The sequence below is a fragment of the Ylistrum balloti genome, unplaced genomic scaffold, assembly GCF_031769215.1.
Source record: "Ylistrum balloti isolate Yb309-2 unplaced genomic scaffold, AGI_CSIRO_Ybal_v1 Utg370770, whole genome shotgun sequence".
Taxonomy (NCBI): domain Eukaryota; kingdom Metazoa; phylum Mollusca; class Bivalvia; order Pectinida; family Pectinidae; genus Ylistrum; species Ylistrum balloti.
Window position 1 is genome coordinate 263,484 of NW_026782451.1, and position 15,038 is coordinate 278,521.

Here is a 15,038-nt window from a genome sequence, read left to right on the forward strand (position 1 = left end):
AGGTATTTTTTTTATTCACCATTTGATTGCAACAGCAAATTTAATCGCTATGGACTTAGATCAGGGTCTCTGCTTACCTCATTGTGTAGTGAACAGCCATCCTAAGGCGGGCCCCCTTACATCAAGTGGAGACTACCTCACCGAGAAACGTAACGGTACCCGTTGGGTGCAATACAGGGCAACTTTGGTAACTTGTCAATGACACAATCATTTCTTGGTTTTTCTGAGAAACATTAACCTTTATGGGTACATAGTGTCGAACCATCCATCTCGGATCTTCACTCGAGATTAAATAGATCAGGGCTCCACCGACCGAGCAATGATGGATTCTGTTTTTAGCTCAGGATAGTAAATTTTCGCAATTCCTTGACCATACTGGTCAAATATAAAGATTCTAAACCTACTTCTCAATCACGAGAGGATAATTGAATATTTCAACAAAACTTTCCCTTGTGATATTGAATTAAGATCATTTCTGTTCCCGAATATCTTCGGGCATTATCACAGAAAGAATTTGGCCAAATATCTGGTTTCTTTGCCTTTTCATTCGTCAAAAGGATTAGTTTGATTTTTTTCCAAATTCTATCCCCATGACCTTCGAAATTATGTCGGAATGTCCTTGCAACATGCTGGTCGAATTCCAAGGCTCTCTTGGTCTTTCACTTAGCGAGAAGTCGAATGCGTGTTTATCAGTCATAAATCACGTGACCTTGGAAAAGGGCCAGGATAACATCAAATACGGTCATGCCTAATCCCTGGAACTGACTATCGTGATTTTAGAACATTAGGATCATCTGATTAACTGAGTATTAACAGATTTTTACTTTTCCATGTACAGCTTTCGAACAAGTTGTTTGACAAGCGTGATAATTTCGATTAATCTATTGCGAATTTCCCATTTCTTGATACCAACATAGCTCCATCCCCGGTGTTTAAATGTCGCAATTGATTCGATATTCAATGGCCTGTTCTCAATATCACGATTTTTGTACTTGATGTCGTCAACTGAGAAACAAACTCATAACACCGGGTTCGTCATAGCGACCCCATGGGGAATATTATATTTTTTTGTGCAATAGAAAGCTGGACGTGTTTGTCTATTGATTCCTTTGTTGTATAACGTGAGCTCATTTGAGAACGTGATATTGTTTTCTAGGATTGATCAAGATTTACATGGCTGATGTCGTTGATGAAGCTGAAGGCGTTAATTGATCCGAAACACGTGGTCTTATTGTACTCAGCAGTTTCCGTGTATATGTTTCATACTTTGAACTAGTTTTATTGAATTTGATTTTGGACTATGATAATGTTCACCTGTTGATGCTTTCATGTTAAGGTGGCGATGTTGTCTTAAGCTATATATTTACCATCAATTAAACAATTACCTGTACAAGCAATTAGATAGTGATATGTCAAATACATCCCGATCTCAAACAAGGTATATGGTACGTGTTAGTTCAGTTTCTGTTTGATATCATAATCAGTTCGTCTTAGCAGGTGATTTTTTTACTAAAAATGACAAACAGAAAGAGTCATTTATTTTACCGGTACAACGATGAGTGATACTATGTCCTTCTCCATGTCAAACGTCACGTCACGTGTGGTCCCGCCACTCCAGGTTGAGGGCGAGTTTACCTGAAGGTGTGGCGAATACTCGGTACTCCCAAGACACTTCGGTACATTCTGGGGGAACAGTTAAAACAAAGGTCTGGACCAACTACAACATAAACAGCACATTCATTCCGTCATAATTACAATATCAACATGGTTATTTCAGCGGAGCCAACAAGGAACATCAATGTGATAGATAGATTTATAAAGTAGGTGTAAGTGATGCATGTTATTAGATAATCTACTGTGATTCCAAAGTTAAAATAGGAACTTTACTGTTGATATGGAGACATTGATGCATCTATAATGCGATAGCGAAAGTAATTGTTGTGCATTATGTTTATTGAGTCACTCATTTTTGTTTTAAAAACTCATAATACTGGGTTTCAAAAGATGCAGGCTGTTTGATGCTTGTTAGTTTGCCTGTTCGTTCCATTGTTGTATACCTTGTACTCATACGAGAATGTGACATTATTTACATGGACTGACCAAGATTTGCATAGCAGGTGTCGTCGGTGAAGCAGAAGACACTTACTCTTGAGGAACACATTGGGCCTTATTCATGAAGCCGTTCTTATGCTCAAGCGTGAATTTTGTGCTCAAGCCTTATGTCTTGTTAAAGTTAGAAATCAATGAATAAGGCTGATTTTGGAAAAGATTTCAAACAAATTTGAAAGGACTTCAAGTCAAAGTTATAATCAAAGTTTATATTTGACATTTGTATTATTCTATATGACATAGGAGAATTATTGAATACGGCGCAGGTCTTATCATCTTTGTACTTTTTCCAGAATCTCCGTGTAAATCTTTCTTTTGTTGATATTTTGCACTAGTTTTATTGAATTGTGTTGACATGTCGGTATTTTCGTGGCTTTTTTAGTTGTTTTTGTTTACCTATGTCTGCATACCTGTATATCATTGTTCTTTAACACTATTCGATTTGTTGAAACGTTTAATGCTAATGACACAATATACCCCCAGAATCGTCTAATCGACTGTATCATGACAACCTGTTTTACTTAACTTTTGATGCAGTTAGAAAAAGAACGTATTTTACATATTTTCGTAGACTTAATATACAACATTTTAAAACCCAAGTAAGATATCTAGTATCAAATATGACAATCGGGACTCGAACCTTGGTCACACCAATTTGAAGTTCCCTCTCAGCAAATCTCTGTCCGAGGCAGCTTCGCTTGCCAAACCCGAAGGGGAGAAAGGCGAAGGAGCTGAGTATCTTATAAGTATCGGTGTCTGCTGTAGCTGTTCGTAACCATCTCTCTGGAATATATTGGTCACTGTCGACGAAAAACCGATTGTCTTGGATCATTGTTGGGCACGCTACCATTAATAGAGTCTGTGGAATGGAACGATATACGTTAAATGTCATTAATAGTTTAAATGGGATGAAATAGATCTAATTAATTAAATTAATATATGTATTATATAAATACTTAGTAAAGCACAAAACGAAAACATTAGCTGTGAAATGATCAAAGGACCCATCAACATATTTAGTGATAATAAGCATTTGTAAAAGTTTTAATGCTGCTTCACAGAATTAAACGCCTCAGTGTGGAGCATTAGCTCGAGCGTGAAGAGTACCAGCTTTTGCCTCCAAACAGGAATCAAAACCTTGTACTTACTTCTCTCTTACTACAGCTATATACCTTTCCATTAAAACTGGTACTAACTTTCTTCTCTCTTACTACAGCTATATACCTTTCCATTAAACTGGTACTAACTTTCTTCTCTCTTACTACAGCTATATACCTTTCCATTAAACTGGTACTAACTTTCTTCTCTCTTACTACAGCTATATACATTTCCATTAAACTGGTACTAACTTTCTTCTCTATTACTACATCTATTAAGCAGTTCATTAAATAAGCACTTTCTTCTGTCTCTCATTATCAAACGTCTATGAACCAGTTCATTAGATAAGTACTTTCTTCTCTTCCTCATTAACATACATCTATGAACCAGTTCATTAAATAAGCACTTTCTTCTCTCTATCTCTCTCTCATTAACATACGTCTATAAACCAGTTCATTAAATAAGCACTTTTATTATCTCCCTCATTAACATACATCTATGAACCAGTTAATTAAATAAGCACTTTCTTATCTCTCTCAGTATCATACATTTAGGAACCAGTTCATTAAATAAGCACTTTCTTCTCTCCCTCATTAACATACATCTATGAACCAGTTCATTAAATAAGTACTTTCTTCTGTCTCTCATTATCATACATCTATGAACCAGTTCATTAAATAAGCACTTTCTTCTCTCTCTCTCATTAACATTCATCTATAAACCAGTTCATTAAATAAGCACTTTCTTATCTCTCATTATCATACATCTATGAACCAGTCCATTAAATAAGTAGTTTCTTCTCTCCCTCATTAACATACATCTATGAACCAGTTCATTAAATAAGTACTTTCTTCTCTCCCTCATTAAAATACATCTATGAACCAGTTCATTAAATAAGTACTTTCTTCTCTCCCTCATTAAAATACATCTATAAACCAGTTCATTAAATAAGCACTTTCTTCTGTCTCTCATTAACATACATCTATGGACCAGTTCATTAAATAAGCACTTTCTTCTCTCTCTCATTAACATACATCTATGAACCAGTTCATTAAATAAGCACTTTCTTATCTCTCATTATCATACATCTATGAACCAGTTAATTAAATAAGCACTTTCTTCTGTCTCATTAATATACGTCTATAAACCAGTTCATTAAATAAGCACTTTCTTATCTCCCTCATTAACATACATCTATAAGCCATCATTTCCTCCAAAAGGAGGTACTGGTAATACAAGAAATCGACAGGGCAAAGAAAAAAAATATATATATATAAACAGAAACAGTTCAATTAACGCGAGGAAGTAGAGGATTTACCAATATCACTTACAACGAATCTTGCGCTTTTCATCAGAAAAAAATTCTGGGCAGCAGCTTCTAGCAGCTGGAGGCCTGATGTCAGGCCTAAAAGCGTATTAAGAAAAGTGGCATGATCCTCACTTACAAGTGATCGGTACATAATTGGACCAAAGTCTGAGAGGACTTCCTGTAGAAAACTTCTATGGAGCTCATTGGTATTACCACAGGAACAGCAGAGGTAAGAAAATACGTCATTGACGAGCTCGGAACAAAGAACGCACACAGTATGGGCTGGAATAGCTTGTGTGGACAAGGTAGAGCTTAAGGAGTTAAGCACGCGAATGTCTGCTAGCGATTCTGCTGCAAGCCACATTATATACGGTTTGTAAGAGGAATGACACTTGCTAAAGATCTTGAAATCGTGGTCTCTGGACATTCGAGCTTTCAGCACAATTTTTTGGCAGATTTAACAGCTGCTTTCCATTGTATCTTGGAGGGGAATACGTAGTTTCGAAGATCCAGGAAATGGTCCAAGTTATATCTTTGAAGCACATTTACGATATCCGGGAAGTACCCTTTGGAGCAGTGGTTATCACAGGTGCCAGAACGCGCTTTCAAAAAGGAATAAAAGCGAACGGTAAAAATATGCTGTGCTAGGAAGGATTGATCCAATGATATTAGTTTTTGAAAATGAAATAATTTTCTCTTGTCGATTTCCGCAGAAATGCGAAATAACCCTAGCATAGGTTCGACAATATCTGAACGAGTGCGTCGAGGGACTCGGAATATGAGTTTAGCTGCGTAATGCTGGAAACGAGTTAATAAAGTAAGTTCTTTTGAGTCAAGATGACCCCAATGTTCACACCCATATAACACAGAAGGTAAAACCACTTTCTTGTAGAGGCTGGTCTTATTAATTAAACTAGACGATTGGTCGATCCTAATAATAGAATGCAGTGTGTTTCTGCCTTTAGCACATGCAGCTTGCACGCGCCAACGTTCGACATCCGAGAAGACACTACAGTACCGAGGTGAGTTTGAGAAAGGGCGATACCAATGTGGTCGGACCAAGCATCCAGGTGTGGCCTGGATGACTTGGTACATACTTCCCCACCACAACAATTTAACATTTAGAGTTATAAAATTCAAATTTCCATTTTACACTGTATCTTTGGCAGATGTGCAGGAGTCTTTGAAGTGAGAGTGGGGAGGTACTGATAAGAGTAATATCGTCTGTTAAGGTTGGGTTTCCGGTATTTAAGATCTCCACCTTTGCGCCGTGATTACTATTTTCTAAGAGAACGAGCAGATTGTAGATGAACATTTGATATAAAAACGTAGATAGGACCCCTCCTTGCCTTACCCCGGTCCAACAGGAAACCATTGTGACTTTAGCCCATGCCACATCACGGCACTTATGTCACTATAACAATCGCGGATGGTGTTGAAGAAGTGACCTTTGACTCCGAGATGGAAGAGTTTACGCATGAGGCCTGAATGCCAGACAGTGTCAAAAGCCTTTTTTATGTTCAGAAAGGCCAAGAAGACTTTGCTGTTTTAATTCGATATTGTAGTATATTGTCTCCTGTAATGAAAACGTTGCCGTCGTGCATCCTAAGAATTTACGAAAGCCGTTCTGTTGTACATTTGGAAATGGTCGAACAGTAGTGTCAAGGCAATCCTGTAAACGAGTACTGATGACCTTTTCAAAAAGCTTATACATACAACATAAAAGGGTGATTGGTCTGTGACTAGAAGGGTCACCACGTGACTTTTGACCACCTTTAAAAATAGGATGAATAATTCCTCTTTTCCAAATTACAGGCACATGTTCCAGCTCAATACATCTGGTGAAGAGTTTCTGTATACATAAGATAAGCGTACGGCCTCCGTATCGTAAATGTTCATTTTGGATACCATCTACACCTGGTGCTTTCCGTAACTTCAAGCTTCTTATAGCTCGCTCAATTTCAGAGAAAATCGGCGTCATATTCAGAATATCAGAGTCAAGACAATCTCAAAGTTAACTGGGTCCGCACAACCGGCATTTATTTGATATATATTTCGAAAGTAAATACCTAATGCTTCTGCGACGTCGACGGGAGATCTCAAAGATTCACTGCTAACTTCCAATGGCGAACTTCTAAGACTCGTCAGTGATGCTGCATCATACAGTTGTGTCTTCCTTCTAGGACTCGTCAGTGATGCTGCCTCAAACAGTTGTGTCTTCCTTCTAGGACTCGTCAGTGATACTGCCTCAAACAGTTGTGTCTTCCTTCTAGGACTCGTCAGTGATGCTGCATCATACAGCTGTGTCTTCCTTCTAGGACTCGTCAGTGATGCTGCCTCAAACAGTTGTGTCTTCCTTCTAGGACTCGTTAGTGATGCTGTCTCAAACAGCTGTGTCTTCCTTCTAGGACTCGTCAGTGATACTGCATCATACACCTGTGTCTTCCTTCTAGGACTCGTCAGTGATGCTGCATCATACAGCTGTGCCTTCCTTCTAGGACTCGTCAGTGATACTGCATCATACAGCTGTGCCTTCCTTCTAGGACTCGTCAGTGATACTGCATCATACAGCTGTGTCTTCCTTCTAGGACTCGTCAGTGATGATGGGGTCTTCAACGTTAAACCTAATTTGCTACTCAAGAACATTTTAGTTCATAATTTCTGCGAAACAAATCATTATTTTTCAACCCTAATATTCAGGTAAAATTTAACAAACAGATAAACAAACATGAGTTTACATAGGAAAAAAGTACATTTAACTTACGTTTTTCGGTATTTCATATTGACCAACGACTATGTCCGTTTGAGCAGCCGTTATATAACCTCCGGAGATGGGAAAGTGAATTCTGCAACACAAACCATTCGTGTACAAAAACTGTCACGTGCAAAACCAGTCATGTACAGCATAACTAATCATGTGTAACACATATAACTACTAATGTGTAACACGCATAACTACTCATAATCTATTTGACGTTTGGTCCCGCTCATCAGCCCCTGGAAGTCAGTCATGGTCATTATGCTCATCTCATCAACTGTCAGCTTATTGTAATACAAATCTAAGTTTGAAACATTTCTGGAAAAATCTCAGCAGATCATGTTCAAAAATGTAATTTTCTTATATAAAATATACTAAATTTTGCCCCCTCCCAAGAGGAAAATATGAGAACCTGGGGTCATCAAATTTCCAATTTTTATAAAGCACCTTAAGACACTTCCATCAATGAAGATCATTTAGTGCTTTATTTTCTTGGTATTGAAAAGACGATTTTTGAAATTTTAGTTAATTTGATTCATTTCTGACCCCGCCCATCAGCCCTTGGGTGTCAGCCGAGGTCAATACATGCATTATAAACTAACAGTTATAACCAAGTTCGAACTATTTCCAATAGAAAATAAACAAATAATGTTTACAAATGTAATTTTCCTATATAAACTATAGCAAACTTTATCCCCTCCCCAGAGGGAATGCGAGACACTGGGAATCATGAAATTTACAATTTTGGTAAAGCATGTGAGGGACTTTCCATCAATGAGTGTACTTGATTCTATCATACCTTGGATTTGAGAAGATTTTTGAAATTTAAATAAATCTTACCCTTTTGGCCCCTCCCCTCAGGCCCATTGGGGATTGGGACCACATCATTTAAAATTTTGGTGCGGCTTTTCCAGAGAAGGAGTTTGCAAAATTTCATTGAAATCAGTTCAAGAGTTTTCTAAAAGAAATCGAAAATGTTAAAAGTTTACGACGCACGACGCCAGACAAAAGTTGATCGCGATAGGTCACTCTGAGAGCGTCAGGTAATCTAAAATGTTGTTGTACGGCAGACATGAAATAGTTGCGAGGTACAGTGTTGTGTTTTGAGTTTGCGGAAGGAGATACTACTAGAAAAATCGATTCGTTAGCATCAATACTTAAACATTACTAATTTCATCCTGCCATCTAAGAGGATGCTAGCGTGCCGACTGATAACATTTCTATCTTGTTGATTGTGTATCTATCCAGTAAGATCGAATTAGTGTCTGAATATCATGACAGAAGTCATTCAGGCAGATCAGCACATATCTGGGACGTAAACCACAGAAGTCATTCAGGCAGATCAGCACATATCTGGGACGTAAACCACAGAAGTCATTCAGGCAGATCAGCACATATCTGGGACGTAAATCACAGAAGGCATTCAGACAGATCAGCACATATCTGGGACGTAAATCACAGAAGTCATTCAGGCAGATCAGCACATATCTGGGACGTAAATCACAGAAGTCATTCAAGCAGATCAACACATATCTGGGACGTAAATCACAGAAGGCATTCAGACAGATCAGCACATCTCTATGACGTAAACACACAGACTACTTACCTCATCGATTCCTTGATGCAGGCCTTTAGATAAGACATTGAAGCAAGGATTTCATTCGTGAGGGGTTGTCCACTTGTCAGACCATGTGTTTTTATCTCTTCATATAACTTTTGCTGTTTGTCTTGGTGAATAGCTAATCTGTACAGGATAAGGCTCATCGTTTTGGCCGTCTGCAGGTTAAAATGTAGAGAGCAGTTGTGTAATCATGTATTTGAAGAAAATACCGTATCCTACACCAGGGAAGCATTCGATGTTTACGAAATGTCAAAATATGTTTATAACAAGTACAATATCAATGTCCGCACTGAAAATGCAAATTCATAAATAGATATCATTATTGCTTTAAGTGTGATGCAATTGTCGAAGAATGGTTTTTTCATCATAAAGAAAATAGTAATTAAGAAACAAATTATCTCCAGTAAAGATGATGGATAATATCGTAATATTGTAATGTCGGGGTACTAATTTACGAACCTTAATTATCAACTTACGGAGTCTATACCACTGAGGAAGAGGTCGATAATGAAGGAACTGAGTTGTTCTGGTGTTAACTTTCCACCAGATAAGAGGTTGTTGACCAGACAACACTGTGAATCTCCTGGACCCCCTGCAGTCTGATGCATGTGATATTGAGAAACACACTTGTCCACTTCCGGATGTAAGACGCTGTCAAATAAATATGTTTTAAGCTTTAAATGTTATGCTTTTAGATGAAATCATTGAGAACTTGAGATATTGTCAAATTTTAATGGTGTGTGTAAATTCTAAATTGCATTAAGATATTCAGGGTCTCGTTAAGGGTGAGGATGTTGCTTTGGGTATGGGTTGAGATGGGGGTTCACTTTTTAATAAAAGAAAGAGGGGGGAGGGGGCTCTTTCGATTATTGATTTATCAAACTGTTATATTTGTTACTGTGAGACTGATCAAATTACTTTTAAAGAACATACGGGGACTTAAATAATGTTTTGTTTGTGTCATGGGAATTACCAAATGATTTTTTTTCCACCAAGATCTATCATTAATACGTTTAAATGACAGATAAGTAAATACTTATCTGGTTAAATACCTTTTAACATCATTTAATGCCTGCTCAAATTTGTTGTAAAATGGCGTCCTGAAGTATCTGTACCAGTGAAAGGATGATCTCAAGTCAATCTCCAGAGCGTGAAATAGTGTTGTGACATTTCTTACAATGTTGTCGGCTCTCTTCCCGCCATCTAGACAGCCAAGGCGTTTATTAAAACACAGCATTCCTATGTCTGCAAGAACAACACAACGGGTTTACATTGACATGGAAGTTACAGGCTGTACAACAAATGAAACATCGACATGTCAACAGAATCCTAATTCAAAATTCGATGAAACCGAAATAGGAACACAGGGTTTTTACATTAAGCAAGAAAAAATAAAAGGAGAATAAGACCAGATGTTACGGAAGGGTAAACGTCTTCTGTTTCATCGACAACACGAGCAATGTAAAGCTTTGTCGAGTGAGTAATATCAGGTTCACATATGAGAACAAGTTTCTTTTTTGCAGAATCAACATGTCACGTTTCATTGCTCTCTTCATTTATAAATCACGAAGAAATGTTGTTTTTTAGAGATTGTACAAAATACACACAAATTTAAAGTTAAATAAAGTAGATACAATTAATTAATCAGACTGCACCATCCAGCTGTTTCATTCTTCCAAGGTCTCGTCAGTGGTGTTAAAGGTCTATTTTTTAAGCCTACGAAGTAACTGAGGAAAACTGAAGTAATCGAAAGAAATGTGAAACTCAAGAAATGTGAAACTCTAGAAATGTGAAACTCTAGAAATGTGAAACTCAGGAAATGTGAAACTCTAGATGGGGATGTGCACTAGTCCCACAATTCAATAAATTTTGTGACTTTTATAATAATGTTATAATGTCAAGTACATGTAGATATTCTGAAACCTGCTAATATTCGAATACTTCAAGCCAGAGCATGCAGTGAAGTATATGATTGAAAATTATCTTGTATATCTACTAAATGTGTGTGTGTTGGGGGGGGGGAGGCGTTTTCGGTCATGATGTTGAACACTTACTTTCTATGACGTAGTTATACAGTATAAGGAGTGTGTCATCGATGTAATCCCTGGTCCTGAGTCTTGTCATCAGGTCGTCTGCTACATGATTGATTATAGGGGCATATGTGGCCATACTGTTTGGTCTAAGAATCTCTTTCTGTGTTGCCTTCCGGACGGTCTCCCATTTCTCACCATTACTTATAGATTTCAAAATTGGAAACAAAAATAGCATGGACATAAATCTTAATTTTAAGGATTCCAAACGATGACGCTTGATATAGATACCGACAATTTGCAGTTTATATATAAACCACCAAATTTGTTGTGAAATACGTAACAAATGTCGTCCATGTTAAGTTCATAACTCCGGACGGAGACCTGTATTCAGACTAAGTGATTCACTACAAGAATTAAATTGAACTGATGACCTGCTTCTGTTTTATAAATACTTACATGGTACCTATGCCTTCATCTATTCCCATTCTCTCGGCGTATTTCCGGAGTATCCATACCGGAAACCGGGCCGGATGACGTGGTTGTGTCTGTTGGAGCGCTTCTCGGCAGAGATCTGGATGGAATAAACCGACAATCCAGCCCCCTCCTGCCCGGAATTTCAGTATGTCTCCATACTGAGTGTGTAACCTCTTCTGTAGGAGAGTGATATCTAGAGCTGGTACGTCAGCTGTACTTAAATTAGTTTCATTATATTAATTGAATTGTAAACAAGTAGGGACAAGACATGATAAAAACGAAACATAAACCTACATCAACTAAAACAATATACAAGTAAAGCATTGGTTTTAAAAAGGTTTTGTCATGAAGAAGTTAAGACGCACCAAACTGCCTTTCTGCATGATACCAAAAAATCATTCACCATGTAAACTATTATTTTTTCCCACACAATCAAACATAATGTATCCGCAACAAACTAGAAAATTCCACACATGTTGAGAGAAGTCACATTGACTATGTAGCTGTAAACTGTGACACCATTAATGAGTCCATTCCTTTTCCGATGTATGATGCAGCAGTTTTAAACATGTTGAAAATGTGATATCATATTCACTCTATCGATATCAATCACGTGGTAAAATGTTTAACTTCTATCATATATAATGAAACAGAAATCACCAGTGTAATCGACTTATCACTAACAACAAGACTGTACAAAACACACACAAATAATTACAAAAAAAAACAATTATAAGATAGAATAGATCAAACTAATACTAAAACCTGCACCATACAGCTATTGCCTAACTGGTACTTGTCAGTGATTTGATTTTTTACAAACCAATTGGTAAAAAATAGATGTCAACCCACGTAGAAAGGTGTACTAACCAGAATCCAATAACATTTGTAATTCTTAAAATAAAGTCCAGTATTATAATGTACATTTATATTGTAGGTCATGTACTGAATATAATACAACCTTACTTACTGAATGGTTTATGGTGGAACATACTGCCGACATAGGGTAAAGAGTATACACCTTTTGGACCAGGAATCCTGTCAAATGGTTTGGTGTTCTTCTTAGCATCTGAACCGATACTATCAGATAAACATCGTATTATAGGGAAAGAAGTGATCCTCTGAAACCCGGACCAGACCGTAAAACACCTTAAACAAAACAGGTGGTGTTGTTATCATCATTGGCACGTAACATAGATTCAAAGTTATATCACATGTCTATAACACATCAGACAGAGATATTTACATCACATACCACCAACACATCAAACAGAGATATTTACATCACATACCACCAACACATCTGACAGAGATATTTACATCACATACCACTAACACATCTGACAGAGATATTTAAATCACATACCACCAACACATTAGATAGAGATATTGACATCACATACCACTAAACCTTCTGACAGAGATATTTATATCACATGTCTATAACACAACAGTCTAAATATTTACACCATATAACACTAACACATCTGACGGAGAGATTTGTATCACATACCACTAACACACCAGACAGCGATATTGACATCACATACCACCAACACATCAGACAGAGATATCGACATCACATACCACCAAAACAACAGACAGAAAGATTTACATTGCATGCCTTGACAACGAAATAAACTTGGAGATTCCTTTACTTAACAACAACACATTTATCTATGAAATATACATGACATGACAATAACACAGTAGACAGACTTGGAGATTTCCTTCACTTGACAAGAACACAATTAACTATGACATGTACATGAAATGACTATAACACAATTAAGTGCGATATTAACATAACATGACTATCCAACTTTAGTCTTGGAGATTCATATCACATAACTAAAACACTTCTGATGTACACTAACAAACCATTTCCATATTGCACTCACATTTAGACAAATTAATACAAGATTGGTTCCATACCTGTGGATCGAATGCATGGCTTTGACGCAGATAGCTGTGATAGAAAAAGCAAAATATAAAGATAGTTTTCTGATTAATTCAGGCATACTATCAAATTATTATTTTTTAAGATCTGTTGTTAGCAAATATATGTATAAAATATAACTGTAACCTAATAATAAAGTTTTATTGCGTCCAAGTAAAAAGGTTATTTCAGTGTAAAGGCACTATAAAATCGTCCGTTTGTTTGCGTCGAGATAATAACGTTATTTCTGCGTAAAGAAACTATAAAATCGTGCGGTTTTTTTGCGTCGAGATGATAAGGGTATTTCACTCTAAAGGCACTACAATATATCAGTGTAAAGACACTATAAAACCGCCAGTTCGTTTGTGTCGAGATAATAAATTTATTTCAATGTAAAGACACTATAAAACTATCAGTTTAATTTGCGTCGAGATAATAAGTTTATTTCAATGTAAAGACACTATAAAACCGCCAGTTCGTTTGTGTCGAGATAATAAATTTATTTCAATGTAAAGACACTATAAAACTATCAGTTTAATTTGCGTCGAGATAATAAATTTATTTCAATGTAAAGACACTATAAAACCGCCAGTTCGTTTGTGTCGAGATAATAAATTTATTTCAATGTAAAGACACTATAAAACTATCAGTTTAATTTGTGTCGAGATAATAAATTTATTTCAATGTAAAGACACTATAAAACCGCCAGTTCGTTTGTGTCGAGATAATAAATTTATTTCAATGTAAAGACACTATAAAACTATCAGTTTAATTTGCGTCGAGATAATAAGTTTATTTCAATGTAAAGACACTATAAAACCGCCAGTTCGTTTGTGTCGAGATAATAAATTTATTTCAATGTAAAGACACTATAAAACTATCAGTTTAATTTGCGTCGAGATAATAAATTTATTTCAATGTAAAGACACTATAAAACCGCCAGTTCGTTTGTGTCGAGATAATAAATTTATTTCAATGTAAAGACACTATAAAACTATCAGTTTAATTTGTGTCGAGATAATAAATTTATTTCAATGTAAAGACACTATAAAACCGCCAGTTCGTTTGTGTCGAGATAATAAATTTATTTCAATGTAAAGACACTATAAAACTATCAGTTTAATTTGCGTCGAGATAATAAGTTTATTTCAATGTAAAGACACTATAAAACCGCCAGTTCGTTTGTGTCGAGATAATAAATTTATTTCAATGTAAAGACACTATAAAACTATCAGTTTAATTTGCGTCGAGATAATAAATTTATTTCAATGTAAAGACACTATAAAACCGCCAGTTCGTTTGTGTCGAGATAATAAATTTATTTCAATGTAAAGACACTATAAAACTATCAGTTTAATTTGCGTCGAGATAATAAGTTTATTTCAATGTAAAGACACTATAAAACCGCCAGTTCGTTTGTGTCGAGATAATAAATTTATTTCAATGTAAAGACACTATAAAACTATCAGTTTAATTTGCGTCGAGATAATAAGTTTATTTCAATGTAAAGACACTATAAAACCGCCAGTTCGTTTGTGTCGAGATAATAAATTTATTTCAATGTAAAGACACTATAAAACTATCAGTTTAATTTGCGTCGAGATAATAAATTTATTTCAATGTAAAGACACTATAAAACCGCCAGTTCGTTTGTGTCGAGATAATAAATTTATTTCAATGTAAAGACAATATAAAAC

General features: G+C 36.2%; 1 pseudogene; it reads right to left on the bottom strand.

Annotated features, from left to right (window-relative positions):
* Nucleotides 1–1,646: 1,646 nt before the first annotated feature.
* LOC132558203 (probable cytochrome P450 49a1) lies at nt 1,647–12,551 on the bottom strand (annotated as a pseudogene).
* Between the last annotated feature and the right edge of the window lie 2,487 nt (nt 12,552–15,038).